The sequence below is a fragment of the Ambystoma mexicanum genome, chromosome 11 (genome assembly GCF_040938575.1).
Source record: "Ambystoma mexicanum isolate Mex_15411 chromosome 11, UKY_AmexF1_1, whole genome shotgun sequence".
NCBI lineage: Eukaryota > Metazoa > Chordata > Amphibia > Caudata > Ambystomatidae > Ambystoma > Ambystoma mexicanum.
Window position 1 is genome coordinate 437,789,599 of NC_090934.1, and position 17,489 is coordinate 437,807,087.

Sequence of the window (17,489 nt, forward strand, 5' to 3'; positions counted from 1 at the left end):
GCGGCCATTATGAAAATTTGCACGTGACAGTTGCGGCCCACGAAGATGCTTGTGTGCTGTCCGTATGATTCTAAAGAATCCATTTTTGGAACTTTCATAGTTTCCCACGTCGAGGAGCCGTGAGAATGTGCAGTGAAGACGTATGCTCCTCTTCTAGCACAGATTAGACCGATTGACTGAGGAGATCTACACAAAGGACTTCTGGCAACTCAAGTTCTCGCAAAAGGGAACCAATTGTACAAGGTCAGTGATCACTTTGGGCAGCAGTGGTGTCACAGGGTCAAAACCATCCAAACCATAAAAAGAAAATAGCCTACATACCCCAGGTTTACGGCCTCATACCTTAGAGTGAGGTGCCTGTGCGAGCTGTTGAGATGAGTGATCAGGATGGAGCAGCCGTCACCCCAGCACAGACACCACGCCATCAGCAAGGCACACTGGCACCAATGCCAGAATTTGACACATCAGGACTGCCGTCCAAGCTTGGGCCGAAATAGTCATTGTGGGTCAAGAAACTTGAAATGTTTTTCAGAGCTACTGGTGGGAATGATGATGATGCGAAAGTAGCGACCCTGCTCTATTCTGCTGGGACAGAAGTGCAACGCATTTTCGAGTCGTTAAACCTCCAAGTTGTCACCTATGCAGCAGTTTAAGCAGCCCTTCAAAATAACTTTGTCCCCGTGGCGAACATGGACTATGATAGGTCCATAATGTGTGGAGAAAAACAGCATGATGATGAATCCCTAGATCAATTCTGCATACGATTACGCCAACTGTCAAGCACTTGTCTTTGGGAAAATGAAGAAGGCATGGTGAGAAACCAGATCATTCAAGGGTGCAGTTCAGGCAAATTGAGGAGGCAGGTTCTTCGAGAACCAGGAATGACATTGACACAAATTCTGGGCACTGGTCGGGCCTATGAACTCGCAGAAAGCAGTGGAAATAAGATGGATGCGGCTCTTCGCCCAGGTAAAAGTGAAGACGCTTTTGCTCTGAGAAGAAACACCCTGCCAAAATCATGGTGGAGCCAAAAATGAATTCACGTACCCCCTGTCCACGGCACTCCGCCGTCATGCCAATACTGCGGATATGACCTGCCACATATAGGAGAATGCCCAGCTAAAACAAGAGTGTGCAGCAGGTGCAGCACACCCGGACACTACGCCAGGTGTGCAGAGCCACGACGCCGGTAACAACCTCCAGAGGTCCAGCGAGAGTAAGCGGGGGAAACTTCAGGAGACCCAGAAGTGTAGCAGCCATGGAAGAAGGCATACAAGAACTTGACATAGCGGAGGAGGAGGAAGATGATGAGGAGATATTCTTTATCTCCAACATAGCCTTGGGAGCCAGGAAGAGGCGACAACCTACATGTATAGTAGACATTGGGGCGCCCCTACGCCAGTCTTAATCGATACAGGGGCGTCAGTGTGTGTCCTAGCAACAGAACATTAAGAAGCTCTCCCTGGCCCCCTACACTCTAATCATCCAGAGTGAGAATCTACACGTTTGGAGGCAGCACACCGTTACCCATACAAGGGGTCTTTGTTGCACTGGTCACCCATGGACATAATGCAATCAAGGCCCAATTCTTTGTAACCAACGTAAGTCCCCACTCCCAGCTGAGTTGCGTGGCCTCAGAGGCCCTGAACATTGTACACTTTATGATGTCTGTGTACCTGTCGGATGTTGAGCAGCTCCTGGAAAGATATGAGAGCTTTTTCCAGGGCATAGGGAAGAACGTAGAACCAATACGTCTCCAAATCGATGAGACAGTGAGACCCACAGTGAGACCCACCGCTCTTAAACATCAGAGAATAACGTTCCATCTAAGAACCCAGGTAGAAAAGGAACTCCAGACACTGATAGCCATGGACATCATAGAGAGGGTAGAGGGCCCTACCCTGTGGGTAACCCCGATTGTGTTGGCACCAAAACCTAAGCAGCCTGGTGCCGTACGCATCTGCGTCAACATGCGCCTACCCAATGCCACCATAAAAAGGGAACGCCACCTCACGTTAGATGATATCATTAGCGAATTACAAGGCGTCAAGGTGTTCTTGAAGTTGGATTTGCGTTCAGGATACCACCAACTTGAACTGCTTCCAGAATCATGCTATATCACAACCTTCACCACACACGAAGGATTGTACCAGTTCAAGAGGCTGAGTTTCCGTGTGTCGTCAGCGGCGGAAGTATTCCAAAATGCCATCAGACGAGCACTCGCCGGGCTGAAGGGAGTCGTCAACATGAGCGACGACATCCTTGTCTTCGCATCGTCCGAGGCTGAGCACATGAAGAGGCTGGAGCAGGCACTTCAGAGGCTAAGCAACCTGGGCCTCACACTTCACAAAACCAAGTGTGAATTTTTTTAAGGACTGCATCGAATTCGTTGGGTTTGTTTTCCATGCGGGTGGGATTTCTCCTGATCCTGAAACAGTTTGTGACATTCGTGAAGCAGCTGCCCCGAGTCACCAGCCTAAATTTGAAGTTTCCTGGGCATGTAAACTACTGCGGCAGATTCATTAAAGGCCTGGCATCGTTGTCGGAGCCACTGAGGGCGTTAACAAAAAACGATGTGGCATGGACATGGACTGAAAGGGAGCAAAAGGCGTTTCAAGACATCAAATCAGCACTGTCGGACCAGGAGACCATCGCATACTTCAATCCAGCGAGGGAATCCAACATTGTGGTAGATGCAAGCCCAGTGGGCTTAGGGGCGGTACTATTGCAAGCCAATACACAAGGAAATATGCGCACCATTGCCTATGCCAGCAAAGCCCTCTCTAAAACTGAAAGGAGGTACTCTCAAATCGAGAGGGAAGCCCTGGCGATATTGTGGGGTTGTCGCCACTTCCAATCATACATTCTGGGGAAACCAGTGGTGGCCGTCACTGACCACAAGCCCCTCATTCCGATCATCGCTAATTGAGTACGGGGTGAAGCTACAGGACAAGCTGGGCACTAACAACCCCGCAGACTATCTGTCACGCCATTCTAGCATGAGTCGTGCGCTCGACCAGGTAGATGTTGTGGAGAGCCTGGAAATGGTACGCAACGTCGTGGAAGCTGCCATGCCGGTAGCATTGGCTCGGCAAGACATCGTTAAAGCATCTGACAACGACGAAGTGTTCCGGGTCATAAGAGCTGCCATCGGAAGTGGGGAATGGAAGGAAGTGCTCAGCAACAATGCAAGGTGGGAGACAGGAGCTCAACGAGACATGCAAGCGCTATGGAAAGTGAGAACCGAGCTGTCAATGTCTGAGGACGGCCTGATCCTGCGGGGTCCTCAAATAGCGGTCCCAAGGTCACTGGTAGCCAAGGTGCTGGAGCTAGCACACACGGGGCACCAAGGGACTGCTAAAACAAAAGCTCGCCTAAGGCCTAAAGTGTGGTTTCCCGACCTGGAGGACAGAGTGGACGAATTTGTGCGTGGGTGTGTCCCATGTCAGGCAGCAAGTCCGGCTGAGAGGGTGCCACCGATCAAATCGATGGGGAGGTGTGAGCAACCGTGGGTCACAGTTCATGCAGATTTTGGGTCCACGGGAAGAGGCATGTACTTCCTAGTGGTCGTAGACCAGTGGTCGATATATCCAGAGGTAGAACTGGTGGAATCAACGGCCTGCGACCACACCATGTTGGCGCTAGAAAAGATCTTTGCCACCCATGGATTTCCACTGGTCCTATGTTCAGACAATGTCCCACCCTTTCAAGGCAGCCAATTCGCGAAATACATGGAACGAGGGCGCTACGGGTCCCGGTCATCCCACGGTAAAACCAACCACCTCTAATGTTAATACCCTTTTAATGCCAATACCTTAACTTGTTACCAACTCAACCCCCATCCCCTGGGAAATACAACTCCCAAGGTTGATTTCAAAGGTTTTGTGTATCAGGGGACCTAAATGCACCTTTGCCAATGGTCACAGACATTGCTAAAATGGCCCTGATGTAGGCAAAAGTCAATCTGCATGACTAATTTGATCATTCCTAAAAGGTGATGGTCCAATGATGAAGCCCGCTCGTCTTTAACCTCCTGCTTGCATTCTCTGGGACATATCATATACCCCATGCTTTTCACCCTCCTGGTCTGAGCAACTGACTGCGTATCCATGCTTTATTGCTGCAGGTTACCCCACGGTGAGGATTGGTGATACTGAACTAGACCTAATGACTAGGGATAAGAAACCATTTGGCTGATTGAGGATAGTACACTGCAAACAAGCCATTATAATATATTGTGGCAGTGAGTGAAGATGTGACACTGTACACACTACTCAAGATACAACACCCAGCAAAGCAGCAAGGATGCAGCACTGCATGGCCAAGTGATATTTTCACATTGTGTAAATAGGTGGGTGTTTGGCATTGTGCACAAGTCGGGTTTGGTACTTTGTGAATGAGTGTGGGTTTGGTACTGTGTGAACGAGTGGGGGTTGGTACTGTGTGAATGAGTGTGGTTTGGGAATGTGTGAATGAGTGGGGGGTTGCCACTGTGCATGAGCGGGGTTTGATACTGTGTGAATCAGTGTGGGTTTGGCACTGTGTGAATGAGTGGGGGTCTGGCACTCTGCACAAGTGGGGTTGTGGTACTGTGTGAGTTAGTATGGGTTTGGTACTGTGTGAATGAGTGGGGGTTGCCACTGTGCACGAGCAGGGGTTTGGTACTGTGTGAAAGAGTGTGGGTTTGACACTGTGTGAAGAAGTGGGGGTTTGGTACTGTGTGGATGAGTGGGGGTTTGGCACTGTGCACAAGCAGGGGTTTGGTCCTATGTGAATGAGTGTGGGTGTGGTACTGTGTGAACGAGTGTGGTTTGGTACTATGTGAATGAGTGTGGGTTTGGCACTGTGTGAACAAGGGGGGTTTGTCACGGTGCACGAGTGGGGGTGTGGTACTGTGTGAATGAGTAGGGTTTTGGCACTTTGTGAACAAGTATGGGTTTGGCACTGTGTGAACGAGTGGGGGTTGGTACTGTGTGAATGAGTGTGGTTTGGGAATGTGTGAATGAGTGGGGGGTTGCCACTGTGCATGAGCGGGGTTTGATACTGTGTGAATCAGTGTGGGTTTGGCACTGTGTGAATGAGTGGGGGTCTGGCACTCTGCACAAGTGGGGTTGTGGTACTGTGTGAATTAGTATGGGTTTGGTATTGTGTGAATGAGTGGGGGTTGCCACTGTGCACGAGCAGGGGTTTGGTACTGTGTGAAAGAGTGTGGGTTTGACACTGTGTGAAGAAGTGGGGGTTTGGTACTGTGTGGATGAGTGGGGGTTTGGCACTGTACACAAGCAGGGGTTTGGTCCTGTGTGAATGAGTGTGGGTGTGGTACTGTGTGAACGAGTGTGGTTTGGTACTATGTGAATGAGTGTGGGTTTGGCACTGTGTGAACAAGGGGGGTTTGTCACGGTGCACGAGTGGGGGTGTGGTACTGTGTGAATGAGTAGGGTTTTGGCACTTTGTGAACAAGTGGGGGTTTGGTACTGTGTAAATGAGTCGGGGTTTGGCACTGTGCATGAGTGGGTGTTTGGTACTGTGTGAATGCCTGTGGGATTGGCACTGTGTGAACGAGTGGGGTTTGGTACTGTGTGAACGAGTGGGTTTCTTTTACTGTGAATGAGTGGGGTTCATAACTGTGTAAACGAGTGGCGGTTTAGCACTGTGCATGAGTGGGATTTTTTGGCACTGCGTGAATGGGTGATGGTTTGGCAGTGTGTTAACGAGTAGTGGTTTGGAATAGTGTGAATGAGTGGAGGGTTGCACCTGTGTGGACTAGTGAGTGCTTGGCACTGTGTGAGTAAGTGAGGGTTTGGCACTATGAATGAGTGATAGTGATATTGATATTTTATTTCGATCGCGCTCGTACACAAGTGTTTCAGAGCGCGACAAGGCAAGGGAGGGGAACAGGGGAGAACAGAAAAGCGATCTTTCTAGGCCCAGTGACATTGAGAACGTGCAAGTGCATGGGAGAGGGGGAGGGGAAAAGTACATGGAAGGGGGAGAAGTGGAAAGGAGGAAGCAGAGGAAAAACAGATAAATAACAATTCATAAATAATAAAGGCTACAAACAGTGGTAGTGCAGCCAGCAATTTGCAAGTGTTAGGTTTAAGGCAGCAGACAGGGTAGGTCTGATAAGTGCAGGATGAAAAAGTGGGGGGGCTGTATGGGTACAGATACAGATCCCAGTGCAAGGGGTGGCCCGGAGGCAGTGCGGGAGGGTGGCAGGGTGAGCAGGTACCTGGGCCCGGAGGACAGAGGGTGGCCAGGTGCACGATGCCAAGAGAGAACAGATCAGCAGGGGAGAGAGGGAGCGAAGGCAGAAGAAAAGATGAAGGTCTTGAGGTGCTTCCGGAACTGGAGATGGTTCACCTCAAGTTTTAGAGTGGCAGAGAGGTTGTACCAGATGGAGGCCCCAGCCGAAGACAGAGATCTACCCCCAGCTTGTTTCTTTGAAAAACGACTGACCCTGAGGGAGTTGGAGGTAGAGGAGCAAAGAGCTCGAGAGGGGAGGTATTTGCGGAGGGATAGCTGAAGATATTTTTTTTACCCAGGCTCCAGAAAGCCTTGTGGACAATGCAGAGGGTTTTGAATGTAATCCTTGCATCCACTGGGAGCCAATTGAGAGATTTTAGAGCTGGAGAGATACGATCCCAGGGCGTGAGGCCAAGGACAAATCTTGCAGTCCTGTTCTGGATTAGTTGCAGAGGGTGGAGAGTAGAGGCAGGTAGATTTAGAAAGAGTTTTACAAAGGTAGCGGGCGCCCCTCTCTCGCAAGAACAGACATGATAACCTGTTCAGTGGTTATTAACCACTTGAGAGTTCGCAGCCACTGCTTTTACTCACTGTGCCTTTCACAGATGGGAAATATCCATTTGCATATCAGTCTTTGTCCTGCCCAGGGGCAGTCCAGCACCGAAATACAATGGCAACTCCAATCTGAACGAGAGTACCACCAGCAACCCCATACACGTGTTTCACCCTTGTTGGGGATCATCAGTGAGGTGAAGCTGATGCCTCTCTAAGCACAGTGAGAGGGAGACCACGTCTGGTTGCCCCCAGGAGACCTAGGGTTACCAATCCCAGGTTCCTTAAAAAATAGTTTTACAAAGGTAGCGGGCGCCCCTCTCTCGCAAGAACACACATGATAACCTGTTCAGTGGTTATTAACCACTTGAGAGTTCGCAGCCACTGCTTTTACTCACTGTGCCTTTCACAGATGGGAAATATCCATTTGCATATCAGTCTTTGTCCTGCCCAGGGGCAGTCCAGCACCGAAATACAATGACAACTCCAATCTGAACGAGAGTACCACCAGCAACCCCATACACGTGTTTCACCCTTGTTGGGGATCATCAGTGAGGTGAAGCTGATGCCTCTCTAAGCACAGTGAGAGGGAGACCACGTCTGGTTGCCCCCAGGAGACCTAGGGTTACCAATCCCAGGTTCCTTAAAAAATAGTTTTACAAAGGTAGCGGGCGCCCCTCTCTCGCAAGAACAGACATGATAACCTGTTCAGTGGTTATTAACCACTTGAGAGTTCGCAGCCACTGCTTTTACTCACTGTGCCTTTCACAGATGGGAAATATCCATTTGCATATCAGTCTTTGTCCTGCCCAGGGGCAGTCCAGCACCGAAATACAATGGCAACTCCAATCTGAACGAGAGTACCACCAGCAACCCCATACACGTGTTTCACCCTTGTTGGGGATCATCAGTGAGGTGAAGCTGATGCCTCTCTAAGCACAGTGAGAGGGAGACCACGTCTGGTTGCCCCCAGGAGACCTAGGGTTACCAATCCCAGGTTCCTTAAAAATAGTTTTACAAAGGTAGCGGGCGCCCCTCTCTCGCAAGAACAGACATGATAACCTGTTCAGTGGTTATTAACCACTTGAGAGTTCGCAGCCACTGCTTTTACTCACTGTGCCTTTCACAGATGGGAAATATTCATTTGCATATCAGTCTTTGTCCTGCCCAGGGGCAGTCCAGCACCGAAATACAATGGCAACTCCAATCTGAACGAGAGCACCACCAGCAACCCCATACACGTGTTTCACCCTTGTTGGGGATCATCAGTGAGGTGAAGCTGATGCCTCTCTAAGCACAGTGAGAGGGAGACCACGTCTGGTTGCCCCCAGGAGACCTAGGGTTACCAATCCCAGGTTCCTTAAAAAATAGTTTTACAAAGGTAGCGGGCGCCCCTCTCTCGCAAGAACAGACATGATAACCTGTTCAGTGGTTATTAACCACTTGAGAGTTCGCAGCCACTGCTTTTACTCACTGTGCCTTTCACAGATGGGAAATATCCATTTGCATATCAGTCTTTGTCCTGCCCAGGGGCAGTCCAGCACCGAAATACAATGGCAACTCCAATCTGAACGAGAGTACCACCAGCAACCCCATACACGTGTTTCACCCTTGTTGGGGATCATCAGTGAGGTGAAGCTGATGCCTCTCTAAGCACAGTGAGAGGGAGACCACGTCTGGTTGCCCCCAGGAGACCTAGGGTTACCAATCCCAGGTTCCTTAAAAAATAGTTTTACAAAGGTAGCGGGCGCCCCTCTCTCGCAAGAACAGACATGATAACCTGTTCAGTGGTTATTAACCACTTGAGAGTTCGCAGCCACTGCTTCTACTCACTGTGCCTTTCACAGATGGGAAATATCCATTTGCATATCAGTCTTTGTCCTGCCCAGGGGCAGTCCAGCACCGAAATACAATGGCAACTCCAATCTGAACGAGAGTACCACCAGCAACCCCATACACGTGTTTCACCCTTGTTGGGGATCATCAGTGAGGTGAAGCTGATGCCTCTCTAAGCACAGTGAGAGGGAGACCACGTCTGGTTGCCCCCAGGAGACCTAGGGTTACCAATCCCAGGTTCCTTAAAAAATAGTTTTACAAAGGTAGCGGGCGCCCCTCTCTCGCAAGAACAGACATGATAACCTGTTCAGTGGTTATTAACCACTTGAGAGTTCGCAGCCACTGCTTTTACTCACTGTGCCTTTCACAGATGGGAAATATCCATTTGCATATCAGTCTTTGTCCTGCCCAGGGGCAGTCCAGCACCGAAATACAATGGCAACTCCAATCTGAACGAGAGTACCACCAGCAACCCCATACACGTGTTTCACCCTTGTTGGGGATCATCAGTGAGGTGAAGCTGATGCCTCTCTAAGCACAGTGAGAGGGAGACCACGTCTGGTTGCCCCCAGGAGACCTAGGGTTACCAATCCCAGGTTCCTTAAAAAATAGTTTTACAAAGGTAGCGGGCGCCCCTCTCTCGCAAGAACAGACATGATAACCTGTTCAGTGGTTATTAACCACTTGAGAGTTCGCAGCCACTGCTTTTACTCACTGTGCCTTTCACAGATGGGAAATATCCATTTGCATATCAGTCTTTGTCCTGCCCAGGGGCAGTCCAGCACCGAAATACAATGGCAACTCCAATCTGAACGAGAGTACCACCAGCAACCCCATACACGTGTTTCACCCTTGTTGGGGATCATCAGTGAGGTGAAGCTGATGCCTCTCTAAGCACAGTGAGAGGGAGACCACGTCTGGTTGCCCCCAGGAGACCTAGGGTTACCAATCCCAGGTTCCTTAAAAAATAGTTTTACAAAGGTAGTGGGCGCCCCTCTCTCGCAAGAACAGACATGATAACCTGTTCAGTGGTTATTAACCACTTGAGAGTTCGCAGCCACTGCTTTTACTCACTGTGCCTTTCACAGATGGGAAATACCCATTTGCATATCAGTCTTTGTCCTGCCCAGGGGCAATCCAGCACCGAAATACAATGGCAACTCCAATCTGAACGAGAGTACCACCAGCAACCCCATACACGTGTTTCACCCTTGTTGGGGATCATCAGTGAGGTGAAGCTGATGCCTCTCTAAGCACAGTGAGAGGGAGACCACGTCTGGTTGCCCCCAGGAGACCTAGGGTTACCAATCCCAGGTTCCTTAAAAAATAGTTTTACAAAGGTAGCGGGCGCCCCTCTCTCGCAAGAACAGACATGATAACCTGTTCAGTGGTTATTAACCACTTGAGAGTTCGCAGCCACTGCTTTTACTCACTGTGCCTTTCACAGATGGGAAATATCCATTTGCATATCAGTCTTTGTCCTGCCCAGGGGCAGTCCAGCACCGAAATACAATGGCAACTCCAATCTGAACGAGAGTACCACCAGCAACCCCATACACGTGTTTCACCCTTGTTGGGGATCATCAGTGAGGTGAAGCTGATGCCTCTCTAAGCACAGTGAGAGGGAGACCACGTCTGGTTGCCCCCAGGAGACCTAGGGTTACCAATCCCACGTTCCTTAAAAAATAGTTTTACAAAGGTAGCGGGCGCCCCTCTCTCGCAAGAACAGACATGATAACCTGTTCAGTGGTTATTAACCACTTGAGAGTTCGCAGCCACTGCTTTTACTCACTGTGCCTTTCACAGATGGGAAATATTCATTTGCATATCAGTCTTTGTCCTGCCCAGGGGCAGTCCAGCACCGAAATACAATGGCAACTGCAATCTGAACGAGAGTACCACCAGCAACTCCATACACATGTTTCACCCTTGTTGGGGATCATCAGTGAGGTGAAGCTGATGCCTCTCTAAGCACAGTGAGAGGGAGACCACGTCTGGTTGCCCCCAGGAGACCTAGGGTTACCAATCCCAGGTTCCTTAAAAAATAGTTTTACAAAGGTAGCGGGCGCCCCTCTCTCGCAAGAACAGACATGATAACCTGTTCAGTGGTTATTAACCACTTGAGAGTTCGCAGCCACTGCTTTTACTCACTGTGCCTTTCACAGATGGGAAATACCATTTGCATATCAGTCTTTGTCCTGCCCAGGGGCAGTCCAGCACCGAAATACAATGGCAACTCCAATCTGAACGAGAGTACCACCAGCAACCCCATACACGTGTTTCACCCTTGTTGGGGATCATCAGTGAGGTGAAGCTGATGCCTCTCTAAGCACAGTGAGAGGGAGACCACGTCTGGTTGCCCCCAGGAGACCTAGGGTTACCAATCCCAGGTTCCTTAAAAAATAGTTTTACAAAGGTAGCGGGCGCCCCTCTCTCGCAAGAACAGACATGATAACCTGTTCAGTGGTTATTAACCACTTGAGAGTTCGCAGCCACTGCTTTTACTCACTGTGCCTTTCACAGATGGGAAATATTCATTTGCATATCAGTCTTTGTCCTGCCCAGGGGCAGTCCAGCACCGAAATACAATGGCAACTGCAATCTGAACGAGAGTACCACCAGCAACTCCATACACATGTTTCACCCTTGTTGGGGATCATCAGTGAGGTGAAGCTGATGCCTCTCTAAGCACAGTGAGAGGGAGACCACGTCTGGTTGCCCCCAGGAGACCTAGGGTTACCAATCCCAGGTTCCTTAAAAAATAGTTTTACAAAGGTAGCGGGCGCCCCTCTCTCGCAAGAACAGACATGATAACCTGTTCAGTGGTTATTAACCACTTGAGAGTTCGCAGCCACTGCTTTTACTCACTGTGCCTTTCACAGATGGGAAATACCATTTGCATATCAGTCTTTGTCCTGCCCAGGGGCAGTCCAGCACCGAAATACAATGGCAACTCCAATCTGAACGAGAGTACCACCAGCAACCCCATACACGTGTTTCACCCTTGTTGGGGATCATCAGTGAGGTGAAGCTGATGCCTCTCTAAGCACAGTGAGAGGGAGACCACGTCTGGTTGCCCCCAGGAGACCTAGGGTTACCAATCCCAGGTTCCTTAAAAAATAGTTTTACAAAGGTAGCGGGCGCCCCTCTCTCGCAAGAACAGACATGATAACCTGTTCAGTGGTTATTAACCACTTGAGAGTTCGCAGCCACTGCTTTTACTCACTGTGCCTTTCACAGATGGGAAATATCCATTTGCATATCAGTCTTTGTCCTGCCCAGGGGCAGTCCAGCACCGAAATACAATGGCAACTCCAATCTGAACGAGAGTACCACCAGCAACCCCATACACGTGTTTCACCCTTGTTGGGGATCATCAGTGAGGTGAAGCTGATGCCTCTCTAAGCACAGTGAGAGGGAGACCACGTCTGGTTGCCCCCAGGAGACCTAGGGTTACCAATCCCACGTTCCTTAAAAAATAGTTTTACAAAGGTAGCGGGCGCCCCTCTCTCGCAAGAACAGACATGATAACCTGTTCAGTGGTTATTAACCACTTGAGAGTTCGCAGCCACTGCTTTTACTCACTGTGCCTTTCACAGATGGGAAATATTCATTTGCATATCAGTCTTTGTCCTGCCCAGGGGCAGTCCAGCACCGAAATACAATGGCAACTCCAATCTGAACGAGAGTACCACCAGCAACTCCATACACATGTTTCACCCTTGTTGGGGATCATCAGTGAGGTGAAGCTGATGCCTCTCTAAGCACAGTGAGAGGGAGACCACGTCTGGTTGCCCCCAGGAGACCTAGGGTTACCAATCCCAGGTTCCTTAAAAAATAGTTTTACAAAGGTAGCGGGCGCCCCTCTCTCGCAAGAACAGACATGATAACCTGTTCAGTGGTTATTAACCACTTGAGAGTTCGCAGCCACTGCTTTTACTCACTGTGCCTTTCACAGATGGGAAATATTCATTTGCATATCAGTCTTTGTCCTGCCCAGGGGCAGTCCAGCACCGAAATACAATGGCAACTCCAATCTGAACGAGAGTACCACCAGCAACTCCATACACATGTTTCACCCTTGTTGGGGATCATCAGTGAGGTGAAGCTGATGCCTCTCTAAGCACAGTGAGAGGGAGACCACGTCTGGTTGCCCCCAGGAGACCTAGGGTTACCAATCCCAGGTTCCTTAAAAAATAGTTTTACAAAGGTAGCGGGCGCCCCTCTCTCGCAAAGACAGACATGATAACCTGTTCAGTGGTTATTAACCACTTGAGAGTTCGCAGCCACTGCTTTTACTCACTGTGCCTTTCACAGATGGGAAATATCCATTTGCATATCAGTCTTTGTCCTGCCCAGGGGCAGTCCAGCACCGAAATACAATGGCAACTCCAATCTGAACGAGAGTACCACCAGCAACCCCATACACGTGTTTCACCCTTGTTGGGGATCATCAGTGAGGTGAAGCTGATGCCTCTCTAAGCACAGTGAGAGGGAGACCACGTCTGGTTGCCCCCAGGAGACCTAGGGTTACCAATCCCAGGTTCCTTAAAAAATAGTTTTACAAAGGTAGCGGGCGCCCCTCTCTCGCAAGAACAGACATGATAACCTGTTCAGTGGTTATTAACCACTTGAGAGTTCGCAACAGGTTATCATGTCTGTTCTTGCGAGAGAGGGGCGCCCGCTACCTTTGTTAAAGTAGATTTAGAAAGAGGCTGTTACAATAGTCCAAGCTATAGAGAACCAGAGCTTGGCTTGGTACTCTGTGAATGAGGGAGGGCTTGGCACTGTGGGAATGAGGGGTGGTTTATAATAGTGTTAACGAGTGGGGGGTTGGCACTGTATGAATGAGCGGGTATTTGGCACTGTGAATGAGTGGGGTCTTGGCAATGTGTGAATGAATGAGGGTTTGGGACTGTTAACGAGTGGGGGTTTGGCACTGTGTGAATGAGTGGGGGCTTTGCACTGTGTGAATGAGTGATGGTTTGTAACTGTGTGAATGAGTGGGAGTTTGGAATTCTGTGAGTGAGTGTGTTAGGAATTCTGTGAGTGAGTGTGGGTCTGTAACTGTGTGAAGAAGTAGGAGCATGGTCCTGTGGGGATGACGATGACTTGGCAATGTGAATGAGTGGTGGTATTTCACTGTGTGAATGAGTGGGGGCTTAGCACTGTGTGAACGAGTGGTAGATTGCATCTGTGTGAACGAGTGGCCACTTGGCACTGTGTGAATAATTGAGGGTTTGGCACTGTGAACGAGTGGGGGCTTGCCACTGTGTGAATGAGTGAGGGTTTGGCACTGTGAGTGAGTGGGGTTTTGGCACTGTGAACGAGTGGTGGTATTTCACTGTGTGAATGAGTGGGGGCTTGCCACAGTGAATGAGTGGATGCTTAGCACTGTGTGAATGAGTGAGGGTTCAGCACTCTGAACGAGTCGGAGTTTGGCACTGTGAACAAGTGGCGGAATTTCACTGTGTGACTGAGTGGGTGCTTAGCAATGTGTCAATTAATGAATGAGGGGTTGTCACTGTGAACGAGTGGCAGTATGGCACTGTGTGAATGAGTGGGGGCTTGGCAATGTGTGAATGAGTTGGGGGTTGCCACTGTCTACGAGTGGGGGTTGGCACTGTGAACGAGTGCCAGTATTTCACTGTGTGAATGTGTGGGGGCTTGGCACTGTGTAAATGAGTGAGGGTTTGGCACTGTGAATACGCGGGGGCTTGGCTCTGTGTAAATGAGTGAGGGTTTGGCACTGTCAATGAGTGGCGGCTTGGCAATGTGTGAATGAGTTGGGTGTTGTCACTGTGTACGAGTGGGGGTTGGCACTGTGAACGAGTGGCAGTATTTCACTGTGTCAAAGTGTGGGGGCTTAGCACTGTGTACATGAGTGAGGGTTTGGCACTGTGAATGAGTGGGAGTATTTCACCGTGTGAATGAGTGGGGGCTTGGCACAATGTCAATGAGTGACAGTTTAGCACTATGAACGAGTGGGGATTTGACACTGTCTGAATGAGTGTTGCCAACGCCTAATGATTCAAAACAGCATTTTTCCCTCATTAACCTACACAGTGCAGCTAAGGTGCTGCAGTTACTGTCATCATGGGCTTTGGAAATTTGCCCTATTTGGGTTTACCCAGATATCGGATTTGTCTGCATCAAGTGATTGAGAACCCCGTTATTCGCATGAAAAAGTGAATTCCTTGTTTTGAAGCACTTGCAAGGTCCTTCACCTTCGCCTGTATCTTGTGAGCATAGATTTTGCTTCAGATTAATTTATTCTGTTCTATGAAACATTATGTTGTTTCCCCACTCAATTTTTCAATAACAAACGTGTGGTCTTTTGGTCTTAAAGAACTCTGAGGTTTGCAATAAAAATCTTCTGCTGGATCACAGATCTCAAAGGACAGGAAAGGTAGCCTGCCATTTTCTATACAGGTGGCAGTCCCCTGGATCCTGTTACATGTAAAACTGAAGGCTGTTTATGACCATGTTTTGTTTCAAAGGACTAAAAACCTCATATTTGCTTAACTATGTAGAGTAAAAGTACCAACGTGTTGCTAACCACTTCAAGGCTAAGCTACCTATGAGGTACACGAGTGCTCTAAAAACAACAACAAGGCCTGCTATAACACCGTGGCTAAGGATTAGACATAGGTGCAGAGAAGATCGTTCTGTGATGTGCAGCGTCTGCACTGTGGCACCGTGCTTTTACCGCCCACCGCAGCAACGCATCCTCACAGAACATAATTAAAGCCTAAATAATTCAGTGCTCTATGTTTCCCTCAGGGGAGTGCGTGGGGGCTCAAACAAGACCCTGCAGATTCACAGCCGCCAAGCCACCACACTGCAGCATCTTGTCTAAAAAGAGCCAGGAACATAGCTCATCTTCTGAATGTGTCTGCAGTGGTCTAGTTATACGGTGCATGTTCCAGGGGTGCGTATATTGGGCTATCTCACATTGTCATCGTTCTGTAGTCGATACAATTAGCAGCAATCAGTAATATTTCATAGGTTTCTCCCGTATGTCACCCCACTGACTACATTCGGCACTCTGAAACCTCTATGGTGGTGGTTTGGCGCTGTATAAAAGCAGATTAGAATAACATAATGCAAAGCTGTCTATCATATTTATTTATTTAGTTATTTATTTATTTTGACGCTTATATAGAGCACAAAACCCTGGTGTATCTAGGCACTTTTAACTTAAGAATACGGTTACAGTAAGTGCTTCAAGTTACATAACAGGAAGCGTAGAGGTGAATTACATCCTGCAATGTGCAAAAAGGTAATACAGCATACACCAAATGCAGGAGAAAATACATGGTGATCACCTCTATTGGCCTCGGCCATGTTGTCGGGTGGTAGCAGCCAACAGATGCAGTGTCAAATCAGTATGCAAATACATGGTGCCTGCTCCAAGTTGCAGGGAGGCAACATCTCACAGTTGCAAAGTCAAATCAACTGGCAAATACATGGCACCTAACCCATGTTGCAGGAAGGCAGTGACACACAGATGCAGCGTCAAATCAAAGGGCAAATACATGGTGCTAACCCCTTGTTGCAGGGAGGCACCGGTACGCAGACGCCAGAGTAAAATCACAAGGCAAATATATAGAACCAACCCATGTTGCAGGGAGTCAGCAGCACACAGATACAAGATCAAATACCGAGGCAAATACATGATGCCTCACCCATGTTGCAGGGAGGCAGCAGCATACAGATACAAGGTCAAATCAAAGGGCAAATGTATGGTGGCTACCCTACATAATATTTCACATCATAGTGCATTGTATTTTATCCCATCGATTCAATTCTTGAAAGTGTTCTCTGGGCCAACACGCTCACTGGCCCTTAAAGAGAGTGTGCAAAAGGGCATCCGTTCTTCTCAGGGTCCCCCACAGGGCCCAGGCGCAATCCCCATAGTTCAAAAAAGGTAGCAGGAGCTCCTCTTCAGAAAGAACACGGCCTGATAACCTGTTCTGAGATGAAAGTTTGCAGCACACGCTTTTTGCTCACTACCTTTCACAGATAGAAAATAACCATTTGCATATCAGTATTTGTCCCTCCCACATAGGCAGTCCAGCACCAACATGCTACGGCAATACCTCTCTGAACAAGAGTACCAACAGCAACCCCATACACTTGTTTCAGCCTTGTTAGGACTCATCAGTGAGGTGAAGCTGTGCCTCAGTGAGCACAGTGAGCAGGGAATCCATATCTGGTTGCCCCCAAGTAACTCAGGGTGACCAACCCCAAGTTCCTTGCAAATATTTCAAAAAAGGTAGCAGGCGCTCCTCTCCAGAAAGAACACGGCATGATAACCTGTTCTGAGATGAGAGTTTGCATCACAGGCTTTTTGCAATCCCCATAGTGTTGTTAGCTTTCTGAAGCATCCATCACTTTTCTTAAAAAAGAAATATATATTAGAAAATGTATGTATTTATTTTATCTCATAGGCTTTAAAACACGCCTCGCTGTCTCATAGCACTATAAACAAATGCAAGGCAACATGTCAATGCTGTAGAAAATAAAAAGCAGGACAGTAAGAAAAAAGAAAAAGAATCTCTATTTTATGGAGCAATCATCTGTTTCTAAGAATTTAACATGCTTCACTTGCCAACAAGGGAGCCACATGTTAATTCCAGTAGTCAGGAGATAGTGGGGGTAATTCATAGAATTCGGTGCACAAGTGGCGCACGTGGCTGGCGCACAGTGTGCGCGTGCGGCAGTCTGCGCCATCTGCGTGTGCCAAAACCCATTTCAACGCACAGTGTATTCATGGATTTTAACATCCAAAAACAGCTGTGGCGCTGATTGGCGCAGCCACCCGGCAGCCGTGCTAGTTACGCCCCAACCCCGCC